Source organism: Zosterops lateralis, assembly GCF_965231275.1.
Source record: "Zosterops lateralis genome assembly, chromosome: 10".
Lineage (NCBI taxonomy): Eukaryota > Metazoa > Chordata > Aves > Passeriformes > Zosteropidae > Zosterops > Zosterops lateralis.
Genome location: NC_139770.1, coordinates 5,644,358 through 5,664,707, shown reverse-complemented (window position 1 = coordinate 5,664,707; position 20,350 = coordinate 5,644,358). Strand labels below are relative to the sequence as shown.

General features: G+C 38.6%; 1 protein-coding gene across 7 annotated transcripts in view; it reads right to left on the bottom strand.

The window, feature by feature from the left end:
* The window catches only part of NAALADL2 (N-acetylated alpha-linked acidic dipeptidase like 2), a 423,667-nt gene that overhangs the window by 388,251 nt on the left and 15,066 nt on the right, over window positions 1–20,350 (bottom strand). For 3 of the 7 annotated variants that reach the window (XM_083868730.1, XM_083868733.1, XM_083868731.1), the window contains exon 2: window positions 10,151–10,209. The gene's annotated coding sequence lies outside the window, so the exon portion shown is untranslated. Of the gene's footprint in view, window positions 1–7,199; window positions 7,210–10,150; window positions 10,210–10,514; window positions 10,589–16,881; window positions 16,995–20,350 lie in introns of those variants that run through there. The other 4 variants (XM_083868732.1, XM_083868729.1, XM_083868734.1 and 1 more) reach the window with 4 other exon arrangements.

Sequence of the window (20,350 nt, the reverse complement as noted above, 5' to 3'; positions counted from 1 at the left end):
CATATATGCCCTCCTCAATAAATTCATCCATATTTATAGGAGTTGTTAATGGTTTCTTCTTCACTCGGGCACCAATTTTCCTTACAAAGCAGCAAGACAATAACTTCATTCCATTCGTTTTCCATTAGAGAAGGAATGATAGGGCACCATATGAAACCTGATCCACATTTCCCATCTTTCACTGAGGGTTAAACCTACATTTTGGGTGGTGCAATAGAGCAGCTGCACATTTAGGGTGCAGCTTGGGGGTTACCAGCTGAGCGTGCCCACCTGGACTACAGAATGCCTCAGAGCTCTGTCCCCACTAATGGTGCTACTGAGCCTGGTTTACTTCCCTTTAAATACCAGACACAAGGAGAAACCAACAGCCTTAGGAGTGCACTGATACCCACTGTTCTCTGTATTTTATTCTAATGTTAAAACTGCTTCATTACTGTTGATTTGTGTGTTTGTGTTTTTGTTTCTTTTTAAACAAACATTATTAACAGATCACGAGCACACATACACATTAAATAATTACCAACTTCTCATTTCAAGGAGATAACAGTATGTTAAGACAGCTTTGTAACATTAGTTCTAATTTCTTGAGCCAAGCCCAATAATGCACTATTTTTAAAAGCCATATCTGATAGGATTTAACAGAGTAAAACAATCTGGCAACATCCCCTTCCTGCACACACACACAGACTGACAGAACACATCCCTCACACCAGCCTGGGGCCCTGAACCACAGAGACATTTCAAGCCAAGTTGTAGATACACCTTTTCTGACAAGCCAGAATTGTTTGTAGTAGGATCCCTGCTGCAGGTACGTGCACACAAAACAATGTGACCAGAATGGCAATAGGGGACATACTGTAACCCCCTACATACCAGTCCATTTCTTCTCCAAGGAAAATACCACCAAGATTAGAAGGTACAAGAAAATGGCCCAACACCTTAAAAAAAATGTTAATTCTAATAAATCCTTAAAAATAATAAAAACTATAAAACACAATCAGTTTTCTGAAGGAATTTTTATGTTTAGATTGAACTGCAGACTGCAAGACTTCAGGGACCCGTATGCAAACACACAGATCTACTCTTGCAAGTTACAGTTCTCATAACTGCCCAACATGTCAGGCACCAATAACCTGATTCCAGATTTTCAAGTGTATAAGTGTGTGTGTAAATGGAGAACTATGGAGACTGTAACTCGATGGGATCTCTCCAAAAAAAAAAAACAAAAAAAATCTATGTCAGACTTGGAAAAACATCAACTTGCTCCAATTCAAGCTTTTTTTTTTTTTTTTTTCCACTATGAACCCTGTACCAAGCTCCTCCTCAAAACAACCAACAAAAGAACTGCTACTTCTCAATCGGAATTCCAGAAGTAAAAAGAGAAACTCTGCAAAACCATTACTAACTGACCCTGTATGGAAGGCATTCACAAATTCTGAGAAAGGATTATAATAAAACAAAACAAATATTGCCTAGATTAACAAGCATTCCAGATTATATTAAAAAAAAAAAAAAATTCAAAACATTCAGGTATTACTTCCTTTGCTTCAAACCCTAGACCACCACTGTTATGACTCCATCAGGTACATTCATGAGGGCAAGGACAGAAAATCTCACACCACAAGTGGCTTCAATGGCTTAGCAAACCTCAACCTGCCATTAAACGAAGACCAAGAATGCAGCACCATTTGACTGCTGTTTTAGCTCAGTGGTCATTTTGAACTTAGCACGTCAAACTCTAACACAGGCAGCGCAGAAAAGGTTCACAGGGCCTTTCCCACAGCAGGAAAAAAGACCTGATTTCCATTCCACAGCGTTTACAGCATAAATTGATCTCCACACCACAAGACACTGGAGATGATGCATCAAGGACAAATGTAAACTAAGCAACTTTAGAGTGTTTTATGCTGTTACCTATTTTTCAGGTTAATACGAGATCTTTACATTGGTACATTACTGTGTCTCAGGCCACTGGAGTTATACTGCAGTTTCTTTACCAGATTGCATTATATTTCTTCCCAGTTCCTATCTACTTTCAAATTTAAGCAAACCCCAGGGAACGCAGCCGTTCCGTATTTTTGTTGATAGCTTTGCAGCTCTACCCCCATCTCTCTCAAGAGAGCTTGTTAGGTGTAATACCTCTAAAAAAAAGGTTTAAGCAACAGTTTGTTCCAAATCCTGAGAAAAGTAAAAATTATTTTAATTATGTTCTCATTTCCATGCCAGGCCATCTTCTTTACTATGACATCCAGCTACATTCTGCACTGCAACAAATTTTGAGAAACAAATGAAAAAACATCCCTGCCTCCTGAAGCTAGGAAGGCAGTTTTATTTATCCAGCAGTAGGTATCTGAAATGCCTATCATAAAAATACTATAAAAACAGTTGAACAGGTATTTCTTGGAGCAAAGAAAGGCGAGAGAAAAATCTGCAGTATAGCTTGAAGACAAGTCTTCACAGCTGCATTTGTCAAGCTTCAGCTGATTCTGAATATATCCATCCAGTATAGGGAAAACCAAATGAAAAACAACAGGAAAAAGAAAGATGTCAGGCTGCTTCTGCTGGGTTGAAGGAACTAATATCACTATAAAAGCTATCAAACAAGGTGCTCTCACTTCTTATTGCAAATGTATTCCTACAAACATTGCAGAACCACCAAACTATTCAAAACTAAAATGCAAAAGTGCCACAATCCCGTCAGCTGCTGTGTCTCTGCCAGAGGCTTCAGTTCTGCCCCAGCCTTTGTTTTATTTCTACTCATGTCCCAACATGTACCTGTGAGACAGACTGTTCTGTATATTAATAGGAAGACAACTAATGGATAAATGAAGATGGGAGCACAGACATAGAAAGTTAAAAAAAAAATAAAATTAGAAAGTCCAAAAACGAATGGAAGGAGTTTAGTACTTTCTGCTTTCACTGTAAAGGGGGAAAAAATTACAGGCCATTTTGGTTTTTTGACACATTTTTAAATGAGGGAATGTGGAGAAGTGTCAACTTACGCTTTAAAGGAAAAGTTCTACAGTGATTTACCAACAAAATTGTCTTTCACATGAGGCAAATTGCACTCATGAAATTATATTTCCAAAACACAATCTATCATTTTCTGAATGACAGCCACCAGATAACTGTTGACTAAAATGGTGATAGCTCTACCTAGGATAAAGGACAGTTATCCAAAAAAGTCATATTTTGTAAAAATAGTTGCTAATACACAGCTTGTAATAAATACTACTTGGTGGACTTGCAACAAATTCAAAAGGTCTGCAGTGACAAAGTCACTCCCAGGGCAGTGTTTTAGGACATCAGGCACAGGTGGGCTTGGAGGAGCCAAGGTGAAAACAACAGGAATATGTAACCCTCAGAGAGAAGCTTCCCAAAAAGCTGGACCTGTCTACCTTCAAACCCCTCAATCCTTTTTCTAAACAGTGCCCTGAAAGCTGAGGCTTGCCAGTTCCATTTTCTGCAAGCCTCACTATTGGACAGTCTCCTTGTCAAAGCTGAAACCTTTGTTACTTTAATTACAATATCATTTATTTCCTGTGCAGGTGTTTAGTTCGGGGAGGGGAGCTGGGATGATTTTTTTGATAAAAAATGGTTTCATTTCTCGGCTTCAGCTTTTTGTCAGAATAAAACCACTGCAAAACATTTATCTGTGTGGAAATGAGCTCTCTTCCCTAACACACTGAGATGCCTTGGAGCACCGAAAGTGTTCATCCGAGGATGGTGAAACATTTTGCTTTGAGCAGCTCTGTATCCATGCATATAAACTGGATCTCCAGCAGGTGAGATTCATAATGTTGCTGAAATCCATCAGAGCCTTGTCATCCACATCACCAGGATAGGGATGGTTTATTCATAGGGGGAGAGCTGTATTCTTTCTAAGAAAATATAAAAAAAAAAACTTTACAATTGACAATATGTTACATAAAGGAGTCTCTTAAATAAACAGCTGGAACAGTTCGATTTCCTGATCGCTGATCAGTATTGCTGATCACATTTAAATGTCACTCCAGCCTAGCATTTGTGCTTGATCCTGCTTCCATTAAAACAAATGTCAGAACTCCCAAGAAGATTATCTCCTTCATAGGCCTTAAGGCTATATGAAACACTCTTTTTGAACTCAGATGTGCTATAATTAGAACAGCACAGTCCTAAAGAATTACTAAGTATACTGAGAATACCACAAGGATGCTAAATATTGCATCTCTGCCCTGAACCATAGCAGAGTGTGAAGCATGTATTTCAGCTTCTCTATTTTCTTTCATTTTTCAATAGCCACGTGAGAAATAATGATCTATACCTTCACTGAAAATGTGGGTTTGCACACTGGATATTTACAACCAAGAAATAGTGATTATCCTCCCTTGCATGAAACTAAAGGCTACCTTCACGTGTCATACAAGAGAGTCATTAGTCCTAATTTGCACATATGGAACCACTCATGCCTTTCTTTGTGCTAAGGCATGCAGCCTCTCAAAATCACAGAATTATTGACCTGAGTGAAGCAGTCAAGGCAGGCCTTAAATTCAATGCTTCCTTAATTAGACTTCTGAATTTCTGTTACACATTCCCAAAGCCTCTGCCATAGCAAACTAGACCTCAATGTCTCATTTCAAGAAAAGGGCTTTATTTATTTTGGGATATGACAGTAAGGGCCACTTCCAGCACTGCACCTGAAAACATAAGTACAGGAAAGATTAATGCTGAGTACAAACTGAAACACAGCAGAAACACACCAGTGTGGTGGGCTGGAAAGAAACTCTCAATTGCAACACACTTCACAGCACAATCAGAAAGATGTTCTACAGGGGAACAATAAAAAGATGGTTAAAAAATGTCCTTGTGGGTTTTGGAATTCCTGCTGTAAGCAGGGCACACAGAATCTTTTCTGATCAAACCCATTGAGTGCTTCCAGTCTTGCCCCATCTGAGCAGTGCATGGCCAGTGTCCCTCCCCTTCCAGCCAACAAAAGCTTCTATCACAAACTCATGCTTAGAGCATTGGCCAGTTAACAAATAAAAATAAAAACCCAAGAAAAGCCCAATCAAAGATAATTTCTAACGCTGTCTCACTATAAAAACCCAGCTCTCCACCCATTGCTGGGAAAAAGAAAACTGTTCAAAATTCTCAGCCTTTAAATTTACAGTATGAGCCATCACCAGATTAGTTTACACCAGCTGCAAAAACTCATCCTCTGAAACAAGAGATTCTTCTTGTGTTGGCACAGACCTTCTAATAGTCTTCAGTCCTCACAGAAGACAAATATTTCACATGCAATTTTCTTTAAGGCAAAGTACACAGCATTCCATGTCGATTTTTAATTTTAAGATAAATACTTTCACTTCCAGTTTGCTGGAAGCAAAAATCACTAAAAGTATGAGCCTTTTACGAGTTTTGTAAAACAAACATGCTACTCTAGAAAATCTGTTCTTTGTTTTACAGATGATTTTATAGTTCAGTGGCATTTCCATGGCCAGTCATGCACTACTGCAGTCAGAAAAGATGAATTCATCCCTCTAAGGAATTAATGCAATATTGAAGGATCATGTTATGGTCTTCTAATTACTTTATGGCACCCTACAGAGGGAATCAACTTTGAACAGCAACACATTTCTGTTGATGAAAACATTGCTCCACTTATGTATCATTTTAGTACAGCATGTCAGGCTGTCACAATCTACCTCCTGCATGCGAGTTGAGCTTTTACAAATGTCAAAAATCTTAATTATTGTATTTAATTCAAGAACATTAAGCCAAAATATTCCCCAAAACAGTTGAAAATAAGGGAATACCCCTAACAACAGATGGTGGGATATTGAAAGCTGTATTTGTTTCCTTTATATGAAGACATTATGCAAAACCATCACTCTACTGGAGACCACTGTTACTGCTGACAAGTTTGCATAACCTGTTTCTGGAGCTACAGAAGACACATAAGAATTGTAATCAGCACCCATAAATCATAGCTACAATTCTGAAAAAATGCCCCAAGAACATATTTAACAACAGAGCCAATACTATTAACATAATGGCAATTCATTGATTTTCCTTACAGTAATTCCAATCTATAGGCAGGCGTATGAACTTGGAAACCAATTCTGAATAGGACTTCAAAACACTTTTGTTCTAAGAAATGTAAAAAACCCCCAAAAAATCCAAAAAACCACCAACCTCAGTTGTAATAATCATTATTTGTTGCTTAAGCAAACACTACAATTTCATAGAGAAAGCTCAAAATATATTAGGTCCTGCTAATACTTTTCTGTGCCGGAAACATTCCCAAGATGCTCTTGCTAAAATAATGACCCCGGGAAATGTAGCCAAAGGAACTTCCCTGCCCCTCGAAATAGACCATGCAGAGATGATCACACCATACGCATTTCACGTCAGGTTTTGACCCAAAACTCAGTTTTCCAGGGTTCAGCAGGAGAGCTTCATCCTCTGCCTTTGCTCTGCTGAATTGGCAGCAATTGAACCATTTCACCATTAAGCTGCTCCACGCCATGTTCCCTATGGTCTCAATGGTTTTCTGATGGTTTATCTCAGACCATCGTTAACATGTTACAACTAGAGACAATCGTGAGAGAATGATCAATTAAGCCCATGATTAGCAATTTTCTTTGCCCTGTCCAACCCCCTCAAATTAAGTAGTTCAGGCTTGACCATTGTGCCACAATGAAAAGGAGTAAAACACATTTAACCTCATTATTCCTGTTTGAATAGCAAATTACCTAAAACCAACTCATTCAGCCAGGGCAACGAGGAGTTGCAAATTGTTTGTTAGCATTGTCTTCTCCACATGTCCTTTCTGCTGGGAGTTCTATTACATCACCTGCAATTTATAAAACAACACCACAAAACACTTCGGAGGACACCAGCTGGATAACAAGTGTTTTGTGACAGCTAAAAGGGGACAGCAGCACAGAGAAGAGCCTCAGATACAATACACAGAGGTGAGGAACGATTTGTTTATTCCATGAGTGACCTCTCTAAATGGGATAATATGGAATTTAATTTAAGAAATAACCTGGGGCAAAATAGAGGAGGTGCTAAAACCTGGACTGATTTCAACTAGGAATGGCCTTCAGGATTTTTAAGATCTTTTAAAAGTGAAACTGTAATAACTTCATTGACAAACTCATGAATAATAACTTCTCCAAATCTTACCTTTCCCTATTTAACCAGGTTATCATCCTTAATTCTCCCATCCTCTTCATCAGTCATTTTTTCTTCATATACAGAAAAGCTGTCTTATTGCACAAAAAGTCATGTATTTGGACACTGGGCAGGGTCTGTGATTTCATCCCACTGCAATGAGACCAGCATCCCCATGACTTAGAAATACAGCACCTTTATTAGGTCAAAAAGGAAAAGAGACATTTGTGTATGAAAACAGGGTGAAAGAATATTCTGGGTCCAGGAGCTGAACAACTGTCAGCCTGCACAGCAAAGTCTAATTATTTGGGGGGCACTGGGGAACAGGATGGTCGTCATCAGTTAAAATTAAATTTTAATTTAACATTTCCACTCGCAGTTTAAGAGCAGAAACTGGTGCAGAAAGATACAGCTCTCTGCACTTCCCTATTGCTTTCCTCCTGACTGAAAATAAGCTTAGAGGAAACCTGTATTAGCAGCACAGGACTGCCCTTGGTTCACTTCCATGAAGGGTTCCTCACTGGAACAAATAATTTGTGTATCCCTTTGGCTCTTCCTAGGCTCATTCCCAACCTGCAAGTTCCTTAGTGAACTGAATAAGCCATTGCGGTGTTCACACATTTCTCCTTTATTTTATTAATCTTTTTAATTTTTTGTCATTTGCAGGGTGGAGATCTTAGACAATCTCCCACTGAAGTTATTTTCTAACTCACGGCAGTGCTGCCAGCCTTGACATTTCATCCACTGCTCGTAGGGACACCCAGCACTCGAGAGCAATCTCATGATTCAGACTAATATATGGAATTAATTCCCACACATGCCAACAGCTGGGGCACAGATATTTGCATCTGCACAACCACGGATCAGAGTATATGCTCAGCTCTTAGAAGCTGGGACACATCAACATCAGTAACATGATCAAATGTGGCTGAGTGAAAATTTGGTGAGTGAAAGTCTGCGCTTCTGCAGATCTGCCAAGTCATATTTAAACATTTTTGTTCCAAGGCGTTTTGGGAGAGTTCTGGATTGGTCTTTGCAGCACTGCTTTACTCCTAAGTGCATGCCTCATTTAGATGTGAAATGCTACAGATTTCCATTTAGATTTACCTCAAAACAATTTACTAAGTGAAACAGGAGGGTGGAGTTTGGGGAATGAACTAAAGCTGATAATGATGAGTTCTTTATTTTCCTCCTATTTTCCTTTCTTCAATCTCTGTTTACAGTAATATTAATTACTTAGACAAATATAACAGCCTTGAACTGTCTGATTCATTCCTTGAGACTGTGTCATCATCTTCCACACTGCCAGAGCTAATTTTCTGTCCTTCTAGATTCATATCTTAGATTTTTTTTTCGTAATACAAATAGAAGAAGAACAGCAAAGTTGGGCAGCACACTGCTGAAAATAGTTTTAGAGATTACCCTAGAGAGCTTTGCCACAAACTTTGTACCACCATGTAAACAAAACTGTCCAAAGTACAAATTAAGGGTGTTCTTTGGAAGTTCTAGTTAACAAGATTTGATTTCTAGTTAAAAGAAGAAAAATAAAAAGTCTGAACTTTCAGGAAATTCAACAGTTGATTTCAAGTATTCATTTATATTTTTCTTTTAGAACAAATTCAACACATTTTGTTTTAATTAAGCAAAAGGTGTATCAGAGCAGCAAAAACCCAGTATGAAATATAATGCATTCAAAATGCTTAAACAGCTGACAAATATGCATACACCAATGCAAGCAGATTCCTGCAGTGCTAAAGTAGAGCTCATCAAGCTACATTAAAATCCCAAGTGAGAGAGGAAAAGAAGCAAAACCTGCACACATGGCAGGTGACACCATAAATTGTTCTTGTTTTCCTTACAGAATCCAATTCTTCCCCATCTTCTAGAGTTTCCAGAGTACAAAAGTGACAGCAAAGTGATTTTCTTCAGTTCCCTTGTTTTTAAAAATCTGGTAATTGCAATTGTGATAAAATGCAGCAACTTTTTTCTTCATATGCTATGAAAAATCATGCATTGAAAGAGGGATTTTTGGCTGTTTGCCAGATTGAAAAATATGCGTGAACTGCTGTTGAAGAATCCCTTTAGAAATACAAAACCATCACAAACCAATTCTTTCTATACGGTCTGAGGGTTTTTTTTGTTGAAGTTAGTGGAAACTGGTAATCTCTTGTCCTATTACTATTTGCAGGTTACACTTCCTGGACATCACAGAAAATGCAGCAAGGACAAAAATTACTCTTAAATGTAACACTAGGTCTGTCTTCAGAAATCTTCAACTCCTATTTAAAGGGTCACAGGTACTTTTCTGGATGCTAATTTAAGTTTCTTTCACAGCAATTTTACTAAAACACTGTATTTTTGATTGCAATCTCAAAAACTGAAGCTCAAGGAAAAAAATAACTAAAGCAGTTTTGTTAGATGTAATTGTAGTTCAGATACTTCATATCTAAACCATCTCAACTATTTCTTATAATGACATTTCAAGAGATATCCAATCTTATGGTAACACTTTTGGATTAAAAGGGGTAGACTGATATTGCACATCAAGTTCACTTATCCAGCCAGCAAATACATAAGGAAAACAACCTTCTGATCTCCTCACAACCAGGAAAATGCACTATAACTATTTAACATACAGTGAAAGAGTGAGAAATTATAAATATGGAAGAAAAGAGCACTATCAACCTTAGAAGTACATATTCTTTAGAAACAAATATAATCACAGTTATTCATATTTTATGTGGCTACTACCATGGCACACAACACTTTGCAAATTACCATAATGTGCAAATACTTCTATAGGAGAAACTACAAAATAAATCTGGTTTTTAGTCGTATTTTCAAGCGTGGATTGTATTATGCAGCTTCTATACACACTCATAAGGTAATTGGTATGAACTTCTAGCATTTCATCCTTCACAGGCACCGAAAAGTCAATGTTATTTAACTGTTGCACAAATGTTAATAAAAAGTCAGAGTCCAGGGAGCTTACCCCGGGTCAACAGAAGGAATCCAAGAGCCAAAGTTATTTCCAAAGTCCAGACAAGAGATCTGAAAGAGAGAATAACAAAGGGTTTGTGACAAAGCTGACACGGAGTCCTCTGAAAGGAGCAAAATCAATTGTGACATTTTTCATTTATTTGTAAATGCCTCTTTGGCAGTATGCTCACTCCAAACGACAGCTGACTCTTATAGAATAGGGGAGGTGATGGTAAAATAGAGGAATCCTGACAGTTGCTTTAATGAGATTCTGAATTAGGATCACTCCACCACTTTCCCTCAACAAGGAGTGTGCCCTTCACTTTCAATCTTATATCCTCCAATTTGGAAAGCATTAATCCTATGAAAAACTCAACTCAGCCTCCTCTAATCACCATCATAGCTCTTCTTGCCACCTCCTTCACCACCTCACTGACATTTATGTACGGAGTCCACTCACAATTTAAAATACACATAAGTAGCATACAGCAAATTAAACTTCAACCTGATAGCATTACTTTAATCAAAGTCTAGTTGCAGTGTGTGTGGTGAGGACAAGAATCTTGAAACAGACTTCAGTTAATATTAGGATTTCAAACTCAGAGCTTTCCTTCCACCTCTAGCAATTATGCTGCTGGAAGTGTTCAATGCAGGAACCTCTGATGCTCTCATTTTCTTTATAACAAAAATAAATAGGGAAATCTGTAACATGACAGGGAACTTGCCTTACAAATATCGAGAGAATAATCATTCTGGGAACAGAAGCAGGCGAGGAATTTTAATAACTGTAACAACAGGCAACATGATACCACCTTTTTCAGGAAAAGGCTACTGGCTTGAGGACCCAGTGCTTGAGTGTACTTATTCTGACACAACTCTTATCTGACATATTCCATCCTTATGTTTTCCAACAATAACACATTTTTTGTTGTTCAAACTCATCTTCTAGTGCTATATCACATATCTTTCAGTGAAACTAGATGACAGCACTGAATATCTCAAGGTAGCCTCAGGCTGCACTGAAATTAGTATTTTATCCTCTGTTAACATCAGTAAATCATTTGTATTACAATGATAAGGTTATGTAAGAAAAACATAAACACACACACACAAAAAAAAAAAAAAAACATGATACAGGCATTGCTATAAGAAGCCTAAATCCCAACTCTTGGATGCTCTAGCATTTTCTGAAAGATGAAGCTGGTGAAGGCACAAGAGAACAAGTCTCTTGATGAGGAGCTGAGGGAGTTGAGGATGTTCAGCCAGGAGGAAAAGAACCTCATCACTCTCTACAACCACTTGAAAAAGCTGGGGCCAGGTGGGGTTGGTCTCCCAAGTAAAAAGGAAAAGGACAAGAGGAAACTGCTACAAGCTATGCCAGGACAAGTTTTAGACTGGCTATTAGGATAAATCTCTTCATGGAAAGGAGTGTCACAGCCTGGCAGGGGTGCCCAGGGAAGGGGCTGAATCCCCATGGCCAGAGGTATTTACAAGATGTGACACTGAGGGACAGGGGCTGCTGGAGGACTGGGAAGCGCTGGGTTAACGCTTGGACTCGACCTGATTCCAGGCAAACAGGCTTGATTTGGAAAAACTAAAACATCTGCAGTCAATACTGATCAGAAAACAATTCCATCTCACCTCTGGATGAAACCTGGCTGGTAAGTCGCACTGGGAAGTTCACAATTAATTACTCTATATCACAATCTGCTAGGCAATATACAACATAAATATTGAATAAAGATCATTTATTTCCTGAAAGAAGAGAGATGGTTGATCTTCATGTGTTACAGAGAAGTTTGATTGACAGCCTTTCGAGAATGAGGGGAGTAATCTGTGGCTCAGCAAAACTTCAATTTTTCATTGGATTAATGTGTTAAAAAAAAACCACCCAAAACTTTTTGAGAGTATTGTGGAGGTTTCCAGAAGAAACCTTTCTGCCACTTTCAATTTGAGGATGCAGACTGAAGGTGTAACTTTGAAACCTTTTACAACATCTTTCCTGGTGTATAATATCTTTAAGAGTCTCAACTGATGGAATCAAGGACTGTGATTCACTTTCAGTATCAGCATTTTTTTCCTCCGAGATTCACTCTTTGCTGAAACTCTTTTAAATTAGTGTAACAAAGCCTAGCACAACATTAAATCACCTCCCAAGCATATCAATCTCAGTTAACAAAGAAGAAAAAATAGAGTACACTTCAAAACAAATCCTCTGGAAGTTTCTTCTGATTGATATCAGATCTCTCAAGTTAAATAACCCCTCATATTTCATTCCTAGAAATAAACAGTCACTCCTGGTAACCTTTCCCACTTGGATGGAAAGCAGGAAAGGCCAGATTCTGGCCTCTGCTCTGGAAAGGGAGTACCAATGAAAAATAATGAAGTCAGCACGCATTTGGAAAAAAAAAATTACTATTTAGCTCCAAGGAAGGTTGCTTTATAATTCAGACAGGTGATCTGGAGGCACAGCAGAGCAATAATGACTAACATCACATACTAGAGGGAGTATAAATTTTAATGATACCACTCATAAAACCCACATTTTAAAGGTTACAAAACAGAAACAAGCTTACAAAGAAAACACATAAATCATTCAAGGTGTCAGGCTCCTATTCCTTAGCTATTTTAAGAACTAACAGCCTGTCCATCACTAAATAAACTGGAATATGCTGTACTCATTTATGCAGGACTGGAAAGGGAATGTACACTAGAGTTCAGCAGCCATTCACCCCTACAGACTCTATTCTTAACAACACAATAGCAGCAGCCATTTGTAACTTCACTGATTTATTCATTACTCGACAAAATTAAACAAAAACACTTGACCAAATTCACTTACATCTAGACAAGATCACAACAACACATAATTAGCACCATAATTACATGGACTCCTAATGCAGAGACATTAATGAACTTCACTGTTTGCTCATACACACTTCATTGTAGGCCCTTAAATATGGGGCATTAACAGAGGATTAATGGGGCATTTCCATCAACAGACCAGACCACTTTCATCCCATGCAGATGAAAGAGAAACAGAAGCTTGTATTATCATTTTTAATTACTGTAATTGGCCTGCAATTGCAACTGCATCTATTGTTGTCCCTATACACACTATCAACACAGAACAATTCAAGTGGCTGGTTGGGAAATGGTCACTTAGGGCCAATAAACCACTGTAAATAGTGACCTTTGACAGACTCATCACTCAAATCCACAAATCACCTTTTGAGCTGGGTTTTACAAAAATGAGGTGTAGTTTGGCTCAGCGGTCATTTCTCTTAGTCACAGAGGCTGGAATCTCCATTTCACTGACATTTCACCATCCACAACACAAACTCCAGAGGATCCCTTCTGGGAGCAGCACCAAGGGCCAGGCTCACCCCAAAAAGCTCCCACTGCATAAAGCTTTCTGCATCTCACCTCAAAGACCAGGTCTGCAGGATTTGGTTTTCAGAGCCTACTCTGGTTTTACATTACTTTTTTTTTTTTTCTTAATATTATTTTCTATTTGAGGTGTTAAATGGATAACCCAAAATTGATTTATTCATTTTTTTTCAGTAGACACACATTGAAAGACGCTTGAACAAGGTCGTTTTGCCTTGTTGCAAAGTCCAACAAACAGTAAAGATTCTAAGTAAAGGCCTTATCCAAAATCCTCCCATTCTGTCGAACAGAATATTTCTACTGGCTGGGTTTAATTCTGAATGCAGATTTGGGATCTAGTCTCAATCCAAATCAGAGTGCAGCAATCAGCCACTCAACTCCAGAACTCTCCCTGGCAACACTCATGGGATTTCAAACTGCAACCTCGAGTTGGAAATTTCTGCATCCAATTACCACTTATCAGAGGCCAGCAATCTCTTAAACTTTAATGGTTAAAGACAACTCAGTGTTTGGTTTACCAAGGCAATAAACACCTTAATGCTTTCAGTAAGCTGTTTGCCTTACACTGTGTTTTTAGTCCTGGAATCCTTTCCTGTAGCTCTGGAAGAACTTTATTTAAGTAAACTGCTAACCTATTATTTCTCCAGTCTTTGTTTTCTCTAGGAAATTATTTAAGAAGAAAACCCTCGAACAGTGATCTCAGCATTCACAGAGCCATGAACTTCAGATACAGTAATTGCATAGCTGTGAGCTATGACGACTTTCCCATGGGGGAGAAATGACCTGGTAATTCAAGAATGACAAAGTCAAAAGTAAGGTAAGCTGGGGGAGGGAAAGGATTTCCCCCTAGGATGAGATAAATATAATTTCTCACAGCAGTGTATATGTCTCTTAAGCCTCAGGTGGTTTTAAATTAATGAGATTAGTTCCAGCAGGCAGTGAAATCCCAGGATATGGGATTTATATTTCAGCAGTTTTCACTTCATCCAGCAAGCACGGTGGAGTCAATCTTTGTGTCATTTTGTTATTGTCCTGGTTTGGGTCTTGTTCTCAGGCTCAAGCCTGGCTAAAGCACCTCATAACTTTGACTTAAAAGCTTAAGCATCATGTAAAGAGTGTGTTTAAATGTTTAAAAGGGAGGAGAAAGGCACCAGGCTTAATCTGTAGAAAAGGATTTTTTTGTTTAACTTTTCAGATGTGCTTTTATTCAACGGAATTTGCTCATGTACTTCTACTAAACCAAGGTCACATACACTTTCATCCTGAACACACAAAAAGCCCCCAGAATGCACTGCTGTAAGAAACACTGCCTTTAAAATATTTACACCCTAAAAAGATGGACATTAACAGGTTTGGATGACTGGGTAGTTCAGTGTTCCACCTGATCAATGATTGCCACCCAGGTTGGTAATAACCAAATGAGCTCCTACCCAGTGACCACCACTGGATGTACAAGCTGCAGGTTCACTCCAGTCCCCAGATCTGCTCATACAAGAAAACCTTCACTCCTTTATACAATTACAAGAGCTGTAAAGCAGAAGATTTTTAGAAGATTTAAAAAAAAAAATAGGGAAAAAACGAGGTCACATCATAACACTGATTTCCACTAAGAATTCTTTCACAACCAGCCCAGTTTTGACTTACAATCACTGAGTAAGAACAACTGCTAATTTAGCTTTTTTTTTTTTTACACTCCAGATACTATTTTTAGCTGTGAGTTTAAATTTAAACTTTAACATCACCACTGTAAAGAAAATGCAGAAAAATCTAGTGTTGCCAACATGCTTTAGGAAGCTCCATCCCATCCAACAGGGGAATGACCTTTACTCCTCTCATGAAAATGTGCAGACATCACATCAAGAAAATGCTCATATTAGTCCCAGGTTTCTTTCCAAGACAGTCTGATTAAACTTCATATCCAGAAAGCACACGGAGGAATTATTTTTATTGGGGTAATTTAACCTCAAAATACAATACGAATTCTATTAAAAAGACTTTCTAGTCGACTACAGGGAAAGCTGAGTTGAGTTTAGTTTTAACTTACAAGCCTGACTTTAACACAGGCAAATCACATACCCACACAGACATCACTGTTTGAACTTTTTTCACTGTTTTATTGATTTCTACTCCCAAATCTGCCTTCCCATCCTGTGTCAAAGCACTACCACATTATCTTTACTCTGCATCCTGTCCAGAGATGTCCTTCCTTCTTTAGGCTTTAAAACCTTCATCACCAGGTGTTTTCATTTACATACAAAAAGTTCAAGCATCTCTTTGCCAAAAGAAAGAATGAGTTCCCTCATTGCTCAGAGCAAGGAGCAGCAAAAACTCAAAGTTAGGAGACTCATTTCCTTTTTCTCTGGAAGAACTTCAGCTGGTAAAAACAGGTAATGTAACTAGAAAGAGGCAACATCAGCAAATGAATATGAGGCCAAAATGTGACTACAAATGGGTTTCTGGCACCAGAAAATTCAAAATTCGATTCAAAACTCTGGAACCTGATATGTTGGATAAACACCTGAGCATCCAGTATCCACCACTACGTGGGCTGGCTGTAATGTGGAAAAATGCAGCTGCACAGGGATGAAGTATCACACACAAGTGAGATAAAAATGCATTTGCCTGTAAGACACCTAAATGTTTGCTTACCTGCAAAGTAAATACACATTTGCTGTCAAGGTAAACCCAATGAGCATTTCCACACGTGCACAGATCAAAGCATGCAGCTTTCAATTAAACATTACATGCAAATATGAATTCCAACAACGTGAAAATGAACTACCAGGGTAATTACTCTGGAAGTACTGCAATTATGAGTGTCATCAGAATGCATTATGCTCTGTGCTGGCAAAAGAATTGTTTAGTAATGGGTCACAGAACTCCTTTCCACACGCTTTAATAATCAGCACACAAGTTTCAAAGGGGGGTATCTATTTTAAATCTCTGCAACCATTTCACGGTCAGCCTCTGAAAGAAACAGGCCCACCAGAAGAATACTTCCCAAAGTATGCAAACAAAGTGCACTACCTTAAAATGTTCTCAGAAGAAAACAAAATGCAGTGGTCTGCAAGTATTTATATTTCTTTTAAGGTCAGGAAGGTCAATTAAAATGAACAATTTTCATTTCTTGCACAATTACAAGTCAAGCTCATCCATAAATACCTGCCACAGGAAAAAGACTTTAAAAGAAGTGTTCATTTATAGATCTACTAGAGGATTCTAGAGGATTTTTGCAGGAAAGAAGTGCAGCTTTGTCATTCTATTTTAAATAGTTAATGTGTGTTCAAGTGGCTTTAATCTACTCTGACTAGCTCTTTTAAAAAGAAAAAGTCTAAATGCTTGCTTTAACCTTACCTTTCTCTTGGTCAGTTCCACTTTTGCTACATGCAATTTCTTTGCTGAAAGAATCATTGCACAGAAGTTCCCTTATTGAGCCTATTATCAGCATCTGGCTGGAGACAGCCCAAAAGCATTAAGCTGAAAAGCAAAAATGAGAGAGTCAAGCTCTGGCTTTTCACGAGAGCAAGGGAAAAATGGCCTGATTTTGAGAACAGCTTCCTGCACCCCTCTTAGCTGGCAAACAACTGCAATTTAACAACTCTATGTCATAAGCTTTGGATGTTCTCTCCTCCATCCAGAGAGCCACACATCCCTAGGGCTGGTTTTATGCAAGTAAGAACAAAGTTGTAGCCTGATATTTCATTCCCATGGAGCAGATGCAAAACAGAGCATCTAAACCAACACTGCTGCTGTAAATAAAGGGACACTCATCTAGGGCTGTCCCAGAAGGTGTGAAGAAAAATTCAAGCCTAGCTGTGTGTATTCATCTTCTCCATTCTTTGCTTCTTCTTCTTCTTACCTATTTGTTTCTCTCTCAATGTTTGCAACATTAAAGGAAAAGTATTACTCTGGAATATTGAGTGTTTTAGAGAAAAAGGGGAGGAATTTAATCTCCACTGTACCGCTCTAAAAACGGTGGAAAGGGCATGTATACTTAGAGATTACGCACAGACACACTTTGGAGCAGAAACATAAAGTGGCCTTAATATTAGTGGGGAAATATCACAGAGTTCAGTGAGGAAATTCCACTTTGAACATGAGCATAATCCAGGAACTGCAGTTTTTCTGTCTTTCTGTCTGGCCTGGGACAGAGTATACACCCTGTTAGAGTCTGGTAAAACTGAGTGATCTGAGTGATGCTACAGAATGGCAATACTAAAGCTTGTCAATTTTGCTTGCATTGCAAATATCATAAAGACTACTTTTGAAAAAAAAAAAAAAAGGCAAAGCAATAAAGCATAAATAAATCTTCTCCTCTAAAATTTTTGCTCCTAAGCCAAGAGGTGCCTGGACACATCAGAAAAGAACCAGGTTCCTTCTGCTCCAGGAATGCAACAGATTAACCTAATGCAGGGATGGAACCGTGCTTGGGCAAGGAGAGAGACGCTGGCATCAGCCTGATGTATATGAAAGCAGACAGGCTACAAAGTTTAAAGAAGTATGAAAACTTCATGAGACAGTTTTGTGATTAAAAAGGAGATAATGAAATGGACAGAAGTTGTCAAAAAAATACTTCATTTTGCTTTGCTTACTGAAATAAGTATTGATGGATACATTCCCAGCTTCATTGCAGCAAGCATTAGATTAGGGCTATTGAGCTAACTCACTGTGATGCATCGCATGACAGCAAGAAAAATTAAACAGCTCAAGCTGCGATCTTGTCAGATCTCAGAAGGCTGGCAGGACATGAGTGATCTAATAGGGAATTTCCACAGAGAGCTGGGAAATACAGCTGGGAATTCAGCTCCAGCATATGCTCAGCAAACTTGGCTCTGGAGGCTGAGGCTTCACCCAGACTTCTGACCATGGGGATCATTAACAAACACCAGTGGCACCTTCTGCATGTTAATCCTCTCTCAACACAGAACAGCTCCAGCTTACACAGCTCATACAGACAGAACAAAAAACAAATGCTTTTGGGGAACCCTTGAGTGGAGCTGCCCCCGTAATTTTATTATTTTAATGACAGGTAAGACCTTTTTTGGTTAAAAACCAGGGCAGTGAAAAAGAGGGTGGTCCATCAATCTTCCAACAAGAAATGCCCTTCACTTTCCATAGGGGCCAGAAGTGCTACAGCCTTTTCTGCACTGCAACCACCAAGTGTCTGATAAACAATTACCACAGCCAAGATTTCTGAACCACCAGACCACAAAACCTCCTAGCTGTGTACACTCAGCAGATCAGGATGTTGCATATCCTGCATTAAAAGGACCATAGAACCACATGAAAACAAAGAGGGTTTCCCCTTGCACTGCAGCCTAGAGCAGGAGTTTCCACACACCAATGGTACATTCCATTTGTTGAAGAATGGTCTGTTTTAAATGTGTGACAGTGCTCTGTAAATGCTGTACCAAGGTTTACCCTGCAATATTAAGATGACTGTGCAGGTTGTACTGGAGGAAATGAAATGCTGCTACAGTTCACTAATGGTTTTCACACCTTAGACTCCAGTAACATGCCTTGCTCATTTCACAGGACACAGCTTACATAAAGTTCTGTGTACTTGCTCGCCTATTTAAACCTCAGAAACAGCAACATAACCTCTTTTAACACTATTATATAAAAATTATCATACGAACATTAGCAAGAGTCCTCCAGAACAAACTCAGGCAAGTTCTAATTTTTCCTGTTTTCAATTGTTTCACCAACTTCACTCCACTGTAAGTTTTCATGAGTGACTGCATCACTGTCAGAGTATAGCATAAATGTCCCATTTCCTTACAGTGGAAAAAAATTTCTGTGCCCAGTCTTAAGCAAACAAGCAGAGAACATGACTTACTTTTGATATGAAGAGATTGATAACTTTGAATTTTAAAACTGTACTCGGTGTTTCCCTGATCTTCACTCCCCATAAGAAAGGTAGAAAATCCTCATCTGCAAATTGCTAAAAATAATCAGTTGCAAGATGTGACCTTGGATAAAGCGATGTTAAATTGGCCAGCAAATTTTTTGGAGGCATCACTGTCATTAACTTGCAATTTTTTCATTTCAGTCTGCCAGTGATGCTTGGCAGGTTATAATTTTTCATTTTCTCACTTGGCTGATGCTCACTCAAGTAGAGATTATGGAGATAGTGGTGGAGAATTTTTACAAAGATTTTTCCCCTTTCATTCAATCATGTCAGGATTCAAACACAAATTGTCTCTGTGAGGTGGGTTACCTCTGTAACACGATTACTGACAAATACTGTCAGTATTCCAATGGCAGGAACAGTTCTCCCCTCATTTGGAACTCATGGGCTCTCCAGTGCATTAGTGGACAGCTGGGCAACTGCAACCTGTTCAGTGCATTCCCATCAGGAATGATGTGGCCCAACTACACTTCTGTTTTAATAGTTAATATACAGTAAAAGTTAAAAATCTTAGTGAATTAGTATTTTTCCTTGAGGTCACTGCTCTTTCAGTTTCATTTTTTTAAAAAAACCACTGATCCCTTTCTACTAAGAGTATTCCCCACTCATGACTAAGTTTCTTTTCCTCCACATCACCTTCCCACTCTCTCATCATGTCCTTGCCACTGACTTAATGCATAAAAACTGTAATGAACAGCTCCTCCCAGTGATCATCCTGGAACAACACTTCCTATTGCTTAAGTGTGTGTGGAGTTTTTTCTTTTTCACTCCCAATATCATCTATTCACAAGGAAAACGTCCAGAATACAAATATCTGAGTGAACATAAACAGATCCAAAACCGTGCCATCAATTAAGTTGTTCTGCCTTTGGTGGTGAACCAAACGCATCCTCCTGCCAGAAGATCCATTTT